The 14,177-nt window shown below is 42.5% G+C and overlaps 1 protein-coding gene across 1 annotated transcript in view; it reads left to right on the top strand.

Moving 5' to 3' along the window:
- The first annotated feature begins 510 nt into the window (after positions 1-510).
- The window catches only part of LOC141088484 (nucleolar protein 14-like), a 385,562-nt gene continuing 371,895 nt past the window's right edge, over positions 511-14,177 (top strand). The window contains exons 1-2 of the mRNA XM_073574577.1: positions 511-754; positions 2,060-2,208. The gene's annotated coding sequence lies outside the window, so the exon portion shown is untranslated. The remainder of the gene's footprint in view (positions 755-2,059; positions 2,209-14,177) is intronic.

Below are 14,177 nucleotides of genomic sequence, written 5' to 3' on the forward strand. Positions count from 1 at the left end.
CCTGCTGGAGAATAATATAATACACACCACACCTGCTGGAGAATGATATAATACACACCTCACCTGCTGGAGAATAATATAAAACACACCACACCGGCTGGAGAATAATATAATACACACCACACCTGCTGGAGAATAATATAATACACACCTCACCTGCTGGAGAATAATATAATACACACCTCACCTGCTGGAGAATAATATAATACACTCCACACCTGCTGGAGAATAATATAAAACACACCACACCGGCTGGAGAATAATATAATACACACCTCACCTGCTGGAGAATAATATAATATGCATAATAATACTTTTTTAATTTTATTATTGAAAATATATTTCTGTTTTTATAGTATATAAGTGTTGCAGCTACATATAGAAAATTGAGCTGGATTGGATGTCGATCAATGACGTCACAATGGGATGGAATTCTATTCATGACATCACAATGGGATCCTGTTCTTTTAGAGCCTCAGCGCAGACGTCAGTTCTCCCATTCCTGCAGCAGCTCCACACAGAGGACTTTGGTTGTCCATGACTTCAGGAGGAGCACGACTCAGACCAGGAGGAGAAGCCATCATGAGATTTCATAGGCGTCGCAATCATCACTAGCAGCTGCTGGTCATCACCTTATCAGCCTCCATGTTGTTTGGCATATTTCTTCTAGCCGGACTGAGGACATTTGTTGAAAAGTAGAGAACAATGTTTTGTAATCCTACCTTCCATGATGAGACATCAACCATAGTAAAAGGTTAGTGGCACAGGGGAGAAGAACATAGAAGGGGATTTATGAAATCCGACATGTTATACTCTTGTCTTAAGCCAAAACCCTGCCATCTGTAGGCCATCTATTCACCAAAATTTACAAATTCCCCCAGCTATGAGCTGGCATAGATTTCAGCTACAATGGACACCAGTTACTTGGCAAAAAACTATTTATAAACAGATCCTCTGGAAAATACTTATAATATTTCCCACTTCAAAGAATACAGTGGGCCAAAAGGCAAAGACCACATCAATGTGCACTTTATTAAAGGGGAGCTGTGCTTTTAAGTAACTTGTTAGAATAAGCTGCTTTGGGTGTATGAGATATAACACTATTTCCGGTCAATATATAACGTGTATCTGCACTGGTTCTCCAGTTTTCCCCTCTGCAAGCTCTTTCATTAACTTGCAAATGACTGTAAACTTCTAGTAGGAGACTTGCCGATATAATGTCTCCAATACACTACACACAGAAAAGAAGATTTCCTTTCTTCTCTCCAGCTTTTGTAAGCACACAGACATGTTAATATATCTGAACAGGTGGCTGAGTGTTATAGGGCAGGAGGAGCTGATCAGATATCTAAACATTTTTTTGGGAAACATTTCAGTAAAATTTGCATTTTATTAATTGAAATCCCTGATGTTTCTGTACAAATATCCCAGTGTGTGGTCCTAGTAGTGATTGATAGTCCTCCCTGTCTGATGTGCATGTAGAACCAGCTGTCAATCACTTGTAGGTCCGCCCCTGGACATACATGAGTCTGCTCAGCTTCTCTATGTTATCGTTTCCATAGATCACACTGCACGTACAACATGACAGCTTCCCTTTAACATGTTAAATGTCATTTGAGGTGAGCTGGCATTAGTATGTCTGTGCCTGCCTCTATCTCCTCCCTCCTCCCCACTCCATAGACTCTTATGAGCAGCAACTTTTATCTCATTGCTTATTAAAATGGAAATCTGTAGTCACTGAATATAGATTTTTCCTGTAAATTCAGAGTAAAGAGCAATCCAGAAGGCGGAATAAATCAATTTTTCTAATTGGATACTGGAAATTGCACAATATTTTATTACAACCCTCATCTGCTGCAGATTATTACAGTATAGATAAAAAATTATTTTATATAATAAAATAAGTTTCCTTATAGCATGTGTGCTGCAGCTACTTATAGAAAACGGAACCTTGATTGGATATCGATCAATGACATCACAATGGGATGGAATTCTATGCATGACATCACAATGGGATGGAATTCTATGCATGACATCACAATGGCATCCTCTTCTTTAGGAGCCTCAGCGATGAGGTCAGGCCTCCCATTCCTGCAGCAGCTCTACACAGAGGACATTGGTTGTCCACGACTTCAGGAGGAACACGACTCAGACCAGGAGGAGATGCATGATTAGGAATCCTACTTTCCAGACAAGACATCAACCATAGTAATGTAACACTTCTTTAATCTTCTAAGGAGACTGTAGGTCAAGAGTATTTTCTAATCATGTATATATGTAATGTATATGTTGCCAAGTCTCTTCTCAATTCGTATTGTGATATTAAATTTGATGTGTTTGACCCATTATAAGTTATAGTAAAAAATTTTAAGTAATTTTCCAGGATTTGTTAAAAAAAATGTCCAAAGAGTAGTGAAAAACAAAAAATCATTACTTATCTTTTGTATTTAAATATTTTTATTAAAATTTTTATAAAACTGGGAGTTGGATAGTGAGGGGGAACAAGAAAAAGGGAGGGGAAAAGGTTAAATGTACATAGGGGAAGGGTAAGGGTCATAAAAAAATAGAGAACCCTTGTAACAATGCATACATTAATAAGTATACAAAATACTAATGTCAATAAGAAGCACAATAATGCTGAACCTCTAAGGAGGAGATACAAGAAGGCGGTCTAGTCCAACCACTTAAGGAGGTGCATGAGAGAAATTTAAACTCGTCTAAATTTACTGTTCCAGACATTCCACTTATTTAGTATAGGAGAGAATATTATTGTTACTAACTGCAAACCTTCATTCGAAAGCATTAAGTTGGTAGATTTTGTCTAGGACATCTGAAAATTTAGGAGGGTCAGGCTTCTTCCAAAAGTAAGCCAAGTTATTTTTAACTACCAAAAGGATGTGAATAACTACCTTTCTCACCAACGGGTATAATTGATAAAAGTCCAAAGAAAGCAATGCTTTTTGGGGAATCAGGGTAAAATTGTCTGTAAAGGAATCAATATGACGAGAAACCCGGAGCCACAGACGTTTTATTTTCGGGCAACACCAAAAGATGTGGAAAAGATTCCCCTGTTGTCCGCATCCTCTCCTGGTTAATATGGGAGTGTCTGATAGGCGTGTAATACCACTTGGTAAGTAGTTTGAAATAAGACTCGTGAAGAGTCATTGATACGGTAGATTTATACGTATTTTTTATGGCGATGTCCCATTGCTCAATCGGAACAACAGTCCCAAGGTCGGTCTCCTATCTCCTTAAATATATGATCTTGCAAGAGAGTTCCTCTGTGTTGAAAAAGGAGTATATATTCCTTAAGCTCCAGGTATTTTTATTATTTAGGCTGCACAGCAGTGAAGACACAATTTCTTAATTAAATGCTTTGCCTAATAGGATTTTTTGTACCTTATCTTTCAGCATTAAGAAAGGGATAAATTCAGAGGAAGGGACATTATATTTGGCTTTTATTTTGCTGAATGTGAGAAAATTAGACACATCGTTTATGTTTTTTATTTTTTTAATACCTAAATTACTCCAGATTTCTGAGAGAAGGAAGTCAAATATTAAAGCCACTACACAAAGCGGAAACCTCAAGGCTTGTTCAACTTTGTTACATTTTTTATATGGTTTGATCAGTGATCTCCATGCAGAAATGATGGGACTGAAAATAGGATGGGAAGATACCTTTCGAGGCTCTTGAAACAAGAAGTAGAAAAGCAACTGTTTTAGAGAGCTAAATTTACTTATGTCTCTCTCCAGGTAGGAGCCAATATCAGCTCTGCTTAATTAATAAGGCCATATAGTATGCATGCAGGTTAGGCATGCTTGTACCTCCTCTGCTCTTATGTTTATATAGAATTTCTGCTGGCACCCTAGGCCTCCTGTTATTCCACACGAATGATTTTAGCAGATTTTGCAAATTTTGTATGGATTGAAACGGGAGAGTGATCGGGACCGTCCGAAAAAAAGAGTATTTTGGGCAGAATGATGGATTTCACAACCATCACCCTACCAAACATAGAGAGTTCAATTTGCCTGAAAAAGGAAATATCCTGAGAGACAGTTGCAAGTATTCCACTTAGATTTGCTTTGACAGTTGCTTGGCTAGAACTAGCTAAAGTGATTCCAAGATGAACATACCCTTTATCTTCCCAGGCAAACTCAGTACTTCTCTTTAGCTCCTCGATTTCCGTTTTAGTCATGTTGAGGGTCAAGAATTTTGACTTGTGAGAGCTAATCTTGAAATAAGAGGCCCTTGAAAACATTTCCAAGTCTGCAGCAAGTACTCTGATGGAATTCAAGGGGTCCAGTAGGGTCAAAAAGAGGCCGTCGGCAAATAGTCTAATTTTAAAACGACGGGAGGGGAAATCAAATCCTGCAATATTCTTATTGGATCTGATCTTTTCAGCCAGTGGCCCTATCGCTAATACAAAGAGCAAGGGTGACAAATTGCACCCCTGTCTTGTTCCATTCGAAATGGGGAATGAGTTTGAGAGGCAATTAGCATGAATTCTGGTGGTGGGGGCAGAATATAACGCAAAGACCAATGACAAGAATCCTTGGCTAAAACCGAATTTAGTTAAAGTTGCTTCCAGGTAAGACCAATTCAGCCTGTCAAAGGCCTTTTCTGCATCCAACACCAGAAACGCCGATCTAGTTTTGGATAGATTTGCCCTGGTAAGTAAATTCAAAACTCTCCTTGTATCATTCGCCACCTGACGTCCCTCCACAAAGCCAATCTGGTCATCGGAGAGCAATCGAGGGAGTATATTTTTTAACCATTCGGCAAGTAATTTAGAATAAATTTTATTGTCAATGTTTATGAGTGATATTGGCATGTAATTTTGCATCCTCTCCGGGTCCCCCCCGCTTTTGGAATCAGAACAATTACAGCTTCCAGCATCTCTTTTGGGAAGGAGCCCCAAGAGGACGCTGGATTTAATACTGAGACCATATGTGGGATCAAGGCTTTAGAAAAGGTCCTGAAATATTTGGAGGAGAAACCATCCGGTCCAGGGGATTTTTGGGTTTTTAATTTATTGATAACGGACAATAATTCCCCTTCCAAGAAGGGGCTGTCTATTTGCTCCAAGTCTGATTGAGTCAACCTGGGAAGGTTGATGTCCGCCAGGAAATTATTAATAGATTTGTGGTTTACAACAGGGGCCCCAGGGTCATCTTTAAGATTATACAAACGCTGGTAAAATTCTGCGAATGAGTTGGTAATATCTTTAGGGTGTGTTTTGGGTTCGCCCGAGAGGGAGACTATCTTGTTTATTCTTCTGTTAACTCTCCCCAGTTTCAGTTTCACCATCATGTATCTGGTGGGTCTGTTCAATGATGTGTAAGTCTTAAATTTTGAGGCCTTGATTACTGTCTCGTATTCTTGGCTAATTTCGAGTCTTAGGCTTTGTCTAAGTTTTAAGATTTACCCTTGAAGGGCAGGGGAAGGAAGTGCCAAATTGTTTTGTTGTTCCTCTCTGTTATTGATCAGTTTTTGTAATGTGGCAATTTTTTCTCTGTTTTTCTTTTTATACCTCAAGGAAATCTGGATGAGATTTCCCCGTAATACAGCCTTGTGGGCGTTCCATAGTGTAAAAATATCAATTTCCTCTGATTGGTTTTCATTGAAGAAGTTGACAATATGATTTTCAATCTCTTGATGTGATGGGTTGTTTTTCCAGAGACAGGTATTCTCTGGGGATGGGCCTAGTGTGAATTGTGCTAAGACCGGGGAATGATCAGATAATGACTTGTTCAAGATTTTAATACTTTGAAACTTAGTCAATATAAAAATATTGGTAAGAATCAGATCAATTCGTGAGGATGTCATATGGACATCCGAATAGTGGGTGTATTCCCTTGAAGACGCACTAAGGCAGCGAAATGTGTCATAGTATTCATTTTGAATAAGCTAATTTTTTAGTACTGGGACCTTGTACCTGACCGATAAGGTAGAATCCAAGCTGCTGTTGGGTATTATGTTAAAGTCTCCAACCATGACAAGGTCCCCGGATTTCATTGTGTTAATTTTCTTTTGGAGTTTATTTAAGAAAGAAATTTGTCTTTTATTGGGAACAAAGGTGTTCACTACCGTGCAGAGCCTATTATTGAGGAGACAAACAAGGATGTGATATCTCCCCAAGAACAACAGACATCTCAATTCTTAATCTTTATCCCTGAAAGCTGGTTCCTCTCGGAGAAATGCCAGGAACCGCTGACCCTCCTGAGGGGTGTTGATAATGTGATTTTTATCGTGATACCAAATAATCAGTTTAGTGGGAAAGCCCCACCTGTAGGGGACTTTGAGTTCCCTGAGTTTTGTGGTAGTATCTTTAAAAGACCTGTGAGCATCCATCGTGGTTTTAGAAAAGTCAGAGGAAACCTTTATATTTCCATAAGGGTCTGGAAAGGAACCCCTGTCTCTAATAGCCCTCAATATTTTCTCCTTGGTGCCAAAAAATGGACTCTGAAAATGGTGGCCCTAGGCTTGTCTTGAGAAATCCCCCGTGTGCGAGGGAGACGGTGGATACGGTCAATATTTAACTCAAGGTCTGTTAAGTTGGGGACCAATTTCTTGAATAGGTGTTTTGTGTACCCTGAAAGACTCTCTGCTGAAATGGATTCCGGAATTAACTTCAATTATTTTGTCTATTTCAATCCTTGAGATCGGTTAGTTTATTTTTAAGAAATAAGACCTCTTCCTGAAGGACCAAATTCTGTTTGGAGAGAAATCTAGTGTCCTCCTCTACTGTAGTCAATCTTTTGTCATGCTTTTCAAGTTTTTGGTTAAAACTGTTACATGTGTCCTGAAGGGTCCTGGTTTGTGTTTCGAACCCTATTTTCATAGCGTCACTAAAGGATTTGAAAACCCTGCTAGAAAACCTTCTGTAGCTTGTTTAATAGAACCAAAATATTGGTCCAAATCAAATGAAGGGGGTGCCACTGCCTTTATTGTTGTCACAGTTTTGTGTGTTCTTTTAACCCTCTGTCTATCCGGACTATTGTTAGGGGAATAATCATCTGAGAAACTTTCAGAATCCGCAGCACAAGAATGGGGTGTGCTCTCTTGAACATTATGAACTTTTCGTTTAGCCGAAATAGTGGTGTCCATCCCCTCTAAAGGATAATTAATCAGATCTGGAGGGCTGGCTGCCCCTTTAGAGTTACCTTTAGAGGAGGGCATGTTAGTTTGAGATTTTGACACTGAATTTTTTAAACCAGACCCATTACCACCCTTAGTAGATTTACTATAGGTTGGAATCTGCAATTGTTTTAGAAAGGAAGACCTCGACTCATCTCCCTTCAATGGGGATCTCGATTTGCCCGAGCTTAACAGGCTAGGAAAGTCTTCATATGACTTTGAGATTGCCCCCATGTGTGACATAGACTTTTTTTGAGCCTTAGTTTTGTTTCTCAGTATTGCAGCATCCATTTTGTTCAAGTGCCCCATGGCAGGGTTTATACGAGAATTAAGTGAAGTACTAGAATTCAATTTTTAGGAATAAGCTCAATGAGATGTGAAGTAGGTATTACTAGATTTCAGGAATATACGAGAATTATATAAGGTATGTATGAGATTTAAAAAAAAAAGTATGGATCCTGTCAGATCCTGTCAGATCCTGTAATTTTATAGGAACTGCTACCAATTTAGTTAGGGAGAAAGAAGCTGGTGAAAGTCCCTTTAAAAGCCAGATGTTGCACCGACAAGGTATCCTCTGGAAGAGTTATTCCTGCATAGAAAGAAGGACTTTATGTAAGGGGTCCTAACTGAGCAATATGTAGGGTCCTCTGTGACTTAGTAACAAAGCCTGTTCATAAGAGATGAGTTTTCCCGCCTTTGAAATGTTTCCAGGTGATACAAGCACACCACTGGTACAATCTGCAATAAAGAAGTCCAACCCGGTGTAGCATATCACAGGATTCAACAGGGTACTCCCAAAAGGTAGAAAGGAGTCGCAGTAATGCATCAGGAGCCGTAGCCACTTCAGAGCAGGACCCATGCTGCTTGTCCTGGTATTGCTGCCTGCAGGGGCTATTTTCACGTGCATTGAGACTCCTCGGAGAGTGGGCCCAACCCAGGCCCTTTGCGACTCCTCAGAGGATGGGCCCAATCCAGGCCCTTTGTGACTCCTCGGAGGGTGGGCCCAACTCAGGCCCTTTGCGACTCCAAACCCAGGCCCTTTGCGACTCCTCGGCCCACCCAGGCCCTTTACGACTCCTTGACCCAACCAAGGTTCTTTGTGCCTCCTCGGCCAACCCAGGCCCTTGGCGACTTGGAGTGTGGGCCCAACCCAGGCCCTTTTCGACTCAAAGTGTGGGCCCAACCCTGGCCATTAGCAACTCCTCGGATGGTGAATAGAATATAATTGTAATACATTTCTTGTACTAAATCACAGTAATGACCAAAAGTGAAGATTTATCATTTAATATTATTTAGGCTTTTAGACCAAATCTTTAGTGATATTGTCATTTTTTGTGACATCAAATAATAGGGTTGTTATAGACTATCTTCAGCATAATGTAACACTTGTTTAATCTTTTAAGTAGACTATAGATCAAGAGTATTTTCTAATCATGTATATATGTAATGTATATGTTGCCAAGTTTTTTCTTCTCAATTCAAATTGTGATATTAAATTTGATATGTTTGACCCATTACTCTGCACATAAGTTATAGTGATATTTTTAAGTGATTTTCCAGGATTTGTGAAAAAAATGTCCAAACAGTAGTGATAAACAAAAAGTCATTACTTATATTTTGAATCACAGCTCATTCTAATGCCACAGCTCCATTAATCCCATCAGTCTTTGGCAAGTTGCCTGCAGTGATGATGTTCTCTGCAGAAGTTGTAGGTATTATTTAAGTTGTACAGTATTCTTAAGAAATGGACACAGAGGAGGGAATACCAAAAATTATTACTTATCTTGTAATTCCACCTTAAACTCCATTGTTGCCACCCAGTAGTACTGCCGTCTCTGTTAAGTACCCAACACCAATTGGGTCCCAACAGTGCTCTCTTGACAGATGTAGCTAGCCAATGACCTCTACATTCATGTGCCATAGGATATCTGGTGAAACTTGTGATTGGCAATACCTGTCACATGTGTATGTCAGCTGGCCAGTCCCAAATAAGTTTCCAAAGACCACAGAGTCCATTATAAGAGTAACTTGGTAGCAGTGTGGAGTTTTCAGGTAAATTCTAGATATGTTTTTAGTTTGATGCATTTCCTGTTTTATGGCCAGTTTTGATAATTTTTAGACAAAGACTTTAAAACATAGAAATTTGATATGTAACCTGATTAACACTCAGTTCACAGGCTAGAGGAGTCCTGAAGACAAAGATTACATGAATTCAAGGTTTCTTAAATTATGAGAAAATGGATGAAACTTTTTTGTGCTAAAATGGCATAAAACACACCTCTCTTGGAGATGGAAAGGACAGCTAAAGGGGTCATGGAAGAGGCTGATTTTTTCAATATATTTTTTACTAGGTGTGTCTGATCTATTCACTCATAATTTAGGAAAAGTAGCTAAGAGTAGACTGTAATTGTGATACATTTCTTGTACTAAATCACAGTATCGACCAAAAGTGAAGATTTATCATTTAATATTATTTAGGATTTTAGACCAAATCATTAGTGATATTGACATTTTTTGCGACTCAGGCCCTTTGCGACTCCTAGGAGGTGGGCCCAACCCAGGCCCTTTGTGAATCCTCGGAGGTGGGCCCAACCTAGGCCCTTTGCGACTCCCTGGATGGTGGACCCAACCCAGGCCCTTTGCGACTCCTCGGAGGGTGGGCCCAACTCAGGCCCTTTGCGACTCCTCGGAGGGTGGGCCCAACTCAGGCCCTTTGCGACTCCTAGGAGGGTGGGCCCAACCCATGCCCTTTGTGTCTCATTGGAAGGTGAGCCCAACCCAGGCCCTTTGCTTCTCCTCAGAGGGTGGGCCTAACCCAGACCCTCTGCAACTCCTCAGAAGGTGGGCCCAACCCATGCCCTTTGCCACTCCTTGGGGGGTGGGCCCAACCCAGGCACTTTGTGACTCCTCGGAGGGTGAGCCCAACCCAAACCCAGGCCCATTGCGAAACCTCGGAGAATAGGCCCAACCCAGGTCCTTTGCTACTCTTCAGAGGGTGGGTCCAACCCAGGCCGGGTGGGTCCAACCCAGGCCCTTTATGACTCCTCTGCCAACCCAGGCCCTTTGCGACTCTCAGACCAACCCAGGCCCTTTGTGACTCGGCCCAACCCAGGACCTTTACGACTCCTTGTCCCAAGCCAGGCTCTTTGTGCCTCCTCGGCCCAACCTAGGCCCTCTATGACTCCTCAGAGGGTGGACCCAACCCAGGCCCTTTGTGACTCCTTGGAGGTGGGCCCAACCCAGGCCCTTTATGACTCCTCCTACGTGGGCCCAACCCAGGCCCTTTGTGACTTTTCGGAGGTGGGCCCAAACCAGGCCCTTTGCGACTCCCTGGAGGGTGGACCCAACCCAGGCCCTTTGCGACTCCTCAGAGGATATGCCCAACTCAGGCCCTTTGCGATTCCTCAGAGGGTGGGCCCAGCTCAGGCCTTTTGCGACTCCTAGGAGGGTGGGCTCAACTCAGGCCCTTTGCGACTCCTCGGAGGGTGGACCCAACTCAGGCCCTTTGCGACTCCTCGCAGGGTGGGCCCAACTCAGGCCCTTTGCGACTCCTCGGAGGTGGGCCCAACCCAGGCCCTTTGTGACTCCTCAGAGGTGGGCCCAACCCAGGCCCTTTGTGACTCCCCGGAGGGTGGACCCAACCCAGGCCCTTTGCGACTCCTCGGAGGGTGGGCCCAACTCAGGCTCTTTGCGACTTTTCGGAGGGTGGGCCCAACTCAGGCCCTTTGCGACTCCTCGGAGGGTGGGCCAAGCTCAGGCCCTTTGCGACTCCTAGGAGGGTGTGCCCAACTCAGGCCCTTTGCGACTCCTCGGAGGGTGGATCCAACTCAGGCCCGTTGCGACTCCTCGGAGGGTGGGCCCAACTCAGGCCCTTTGCGACTCCTCGGAGGTGGGCCCAACCCAGGCCCTTTGTGACTCCTCGTTGGTGGACCCTACCTAGCCCCTTTGCAAATCCCCAGAGGGTGAACCCAACCCAGGCCCTTTGCGACACCTCGGAGGGTGGACCCAACCCAAGCCCTTTGCGACTCCTCGGAAGGTGGGCCCAACTGAGGAAAATGATTTTCCAGTATTTGTGAAAAATGTCCAAAGAGTAGTGAAAAACAAAAAATCATTACTTATATTTTGAATCACAGCTCATTCTAATGCCACAGCTCCATTAATCCCATCAGTCTTTGGCAAGTTGCCTACAGTGATGATGTTCTCTGCAGAAGTTGTAGGTATTATTTAAGTTGTACAGTATTCTTACGAAATGGACACAGAGGAGGGAATACCAAAAATTATTGCTTACCTTGTAATTCCACCTGAAATTCCATTGTTGGCGCCCGGTAGTACTGTCGTCTCTGTTAAGTACCCAACAGCAATTGGGTCCCAACAGTGCTCTCTTGACAGATGTAGCTAGTCAATGACCTCTACATTCATGTGCCATAGCATATCTAGTGAAACTTGTGATTGGCAATACCTGTCACATGTGTATGTCAGCTTATCAGTCCCAAATAAGTTTCCAAAGACCAGAGAGTCCATTATAATAGTAACTTGGTAGGAGTGTGGAGTTTTCAGGTAAATTCTAGATATGTTTTTAGTTTGATGAATTTCCTGTTTTATGGCCAGTTTTGATAATTTTTAGACAAAGTCTTTTAAATATAGAAATTTGACATGTAACTTGAATAACACTCAGTTCCAGGCTAGAGGAGCCCTGAAGACAATGATTACATGAATTCAAGGTTTCTTAAATCATGAGGAAATGGATGAAACTTTTTTGTGCTAAAATGTCATAAAACACACCTCTCTTGGAGATGGAAAGGACAGCTAAAGGGGTCATGGAGGAGGCTGATTTTTTCAATATATTTTTTACTAGGTGTGTTTGATCTGTTCGCTCATAATTTAGGAAACTTAGCTAAGAGTAGACTGTAATTGTGACACATTTCTTGTACTAAATCACAGTATTGAAAAAAAGTGAAGATTTATCATTTAATATTATTTAGGCTTTTAGACCAAATCATTAGTTATATTGTCATTTTTTGTGATATCAAATAATAGGGTTGTTATAGACTATCTTAGGCCGGTTTCACATTAGCGCTTTTTAAGCGCACGCACGGCCGGGGGTAGCTCCGCCCCTGAGCCGGCTCTCTGCCCGGCGTGCCCGCCCCTTGCTTGTAGCGCCGCCTACTAGCGGACAGCGGCGCCTGCGATCGGCGCACCCTATCTTTAGCATAGGGTGCGCAGATCGTGCGCAGGCCGTGCGCTATATTGCGCTTTGACCTGCGCTGCGCACTTTTGACGGTGCGCCGTGTGCGCCAAAATCAAACTTTTCGGATTTTGGCGCGCACGGCGCACCGTCAAAAGTGCGCAGCGCAGGTCAAAGCGCAACTAGCGCACGGCCTACGCACGATCTGCGCACCCTATGCTGAATATAGGGTGCGCCGATCGCAGGCGCCGCTGTCCGCTGGTAGGCGGCGCTACAAGCAAGGGGCGGGCACGCCGGGCAGAGAGCCGGCTCGGGGGCAAAGCTACCCCCGGCCATGCGTGCGCTTAAAAAGCGCTAATGTGAAACCGGCCTAAAGCATAATGTAACACTTGTTTAATCTTTTAAGTAGACTATAGGTCAAGAGTATTTTCTAAACATGTATATATGTAATGTATATGTTGCCAAGTTTTTTATTCTCAATTCGTATTGAGATGTTAAATTTGATATGTTTGTCCCATTACTCTGCACATAAGTTATAGTTATATTTTAAGTGATTTTCCAGGATTTGTGAAAAAAATGTCCAAAGAGTAGTAAAAAACAAAAAGTCATTACTTATATTTTGAGTCACAGCTCATTCTAATGCCACAGCTCCATTAATCCCATCAGTCTTTGGCAAGGTGCCTGCAGTGATGATGTTCACTGCAGAAGTTGTAGGTATTGTTTAAGTTGTCCAGTATTCTTAAGAAATGGACACAGAAGAGGGAATACCAAAAATTATTGCTTACCTTGTAATTCCACCTTAATCTCCATTGTTGCCGCCCGGTAGTACTGCCGTCTCTGTTTAGTACCCAACAGCAATTGGGTCCCAACAGTGCTCTCTTGACAGATGTAGCTAGTCAATGACCGCTACATTCTTGTGCCATAGGATATCTGGTGAAACTTCTGATTGGCAATACCTGTCACATGTGTATGTCAGCTTACCAGTCCCAAATAAGTTTCCAAAGACGACAGAGTCCATTATAATAGTAACTTGGTAGCAGTGTGGAGATTTCAGGTAAATTCTAGATATGTTTTTAGTTTGATGCATTTCCTGCTTTGTGGCCAGTTTTGATAATTTTTAGACAATGTCATTAAAATATAGAAATTTGATATGTAACCTGAATAACAACTCAGTTCACAGGCTAGAGGAGGCCTGAAGACAAAGATTACATGAATTCAAGGTTTCTTAAATTATGAGAAAATGGATGAAACTTTTTTGTGCTAAAATGGCATAAAACACACCTCTCTTGGAGATGGAAAGGACAGCTAAAGGGGTCATGGAGGAGGCTGATTTTTTGAATATATTTTTTACTAGGTGTGTCTGATCTATTCGCTCATAATTTAGGAAAAGTAGCTAAGAGTAGACTGTAATTGTGATACATTTCTTGTAATAAATCACAGTATTGACCAAAAGTGAAGATTTATCATTTAATATTATTTTGGCTTTTAGACCAAATCATTAGTGATATTGTCATTTTTTGTGACTCAGGCTCTTTGCGACTCGTAGGAGGTGGGCCCAACCCAGGCCCTTTGTGACTCCTCGGAGGTGGGCCCAACCAAGGCCCTTTACGACTCCTCGGAGGTGGGCCCAACCCAGGCCCTTTGTAACGCCTTGGAGGTGGGACCAACCCAGGCCCTTTGCGACTCCCCGGAGGGTGGACCAAACCCAGGCCCTTTGCGACTCCTCAGAGGGTATGCCCAAATCAGGCCCTTTGCGACTCCTCGGAGGGTGGGCCCAACTCAGGCCCTTTGCGACTCCTAGGAGGGTGGGCCCAACTCAGGCCCTTTGCGACTCCTCGGAGGGTGGACCCAACT

This window comes from Dendrobates tinctorius, unplaced genomic scaffold, assembly GCF_039654945.1.
Source record: "Dendrobates tinctorius isolate UK_male_01 unplaced genomic scaffold, ASM3965494v1 ptg000039l, whole genome shotgun sequence".
Taxonomy (NCBI): domain Eukaryota; kingdom Metazoa; phylum Chordata; class Amphibia; order Anura; family Dendrobatidae; genus Dendrobates; species Dendrobates tinctorius.